Genomic DNA, 1,156 nt, shown 5'->3' on the forward strand with positions numbered 1-1,156 from the left:
CAGTCCTACCTGGAAAATTGTCTAATGTGCCCCGTTTCCTCATGTTTCTTGCTTGAATTGTGTGTTCTCCAAAATCATACGCGATGTACGTGTTGCATAGGACCTATCCTTTTCAATCAGTCAGTATGCACTTAAATACAATTAAATTTACTATTTTACAGTCTGTCCATTAGGTGTTAATATCAGTTAGCAAGTGAATTTCATCAGTATTTTTAGATAACATGACATGAAATTCCACTGTTAAAGCTGTTTGAGAGACAGACTATATACTATATACATTTTTCCAACCCAAAAGCGTGCATGCATTTTGGGAATATTTGCGGTTTAACATGAAAGAATATGGGTCCGCCAGTCGAGGCTATTTGAGTAAATCAAAATCTTACCCAAAACTGTCATTGTCACTACGATTGTGTTCCTTCTTCCTTGTCAGTACAATCTCTAAAAGATTCCACACGGATTTTCAATGTTATTCCTCAAGTGCAGCAACAGATATGTATACAATTTATTGAGGAATATACTTCGCAGCGTCTTCACTCTCACAAACAAGTAGTAAACTGAAACTAACGAATCCCAACAAACTTTACAAAAGAGCGCGGACAGGTAAACAAATCAGCCAATCAACGACGTGTTTAGATATCGCTTGGGTCTATTCACGGGAATTCTTATCCAGTCACATTGGACCTTTCCAATGAAGGGAAATTTAAGATCATTGCCATTATTCTTATTGGATTAGTATTCGCATTAATCAACACTTAAATATTTTACAATAACTTTTAATTAACCTTAGCGATATCACACCCTCAAAACCTTTCCAATTTTCATGAATTGAAATATAACTTCCAGCAATCTTTCAAAAAAAAAATTCTCCCTGTAATATTTAACTCAAGGGATCATAATACTATAGTAATTGCCTTTCCGTCATCAATATTTTATCATAAATAAAAAAAACGTCAGAATTCATTTGCATGTGACCACTCGCGTTAAAGCATTACTGTTATAATTCTAAGATGACTGACCTATTCAACTTCACCACTATTTTCTAATCATTTTAATTTAAATTATTTCAATACAATCTTTGCATGTTCCCTTTAAATTATTCATACTACAGTTTTAAAGACTGCAATTTACATTTTTTTCTATGGTAATGGTTAATTAA

Source organism: Penaeus monodon, chromosome 34, assembly GCF_015228065.2.
Source record: "Penaeus monodon isolate SGIC_2016 chromosome 34, NSTDA_Pmon_1, whole genome shotgun sequence".
Lineage (NCBI taxonomy): Eukaryota > Metazoa > Arthropoda > Malacostraca > Decapoda > Penaeidae > Penaeus > Penaeus monodon.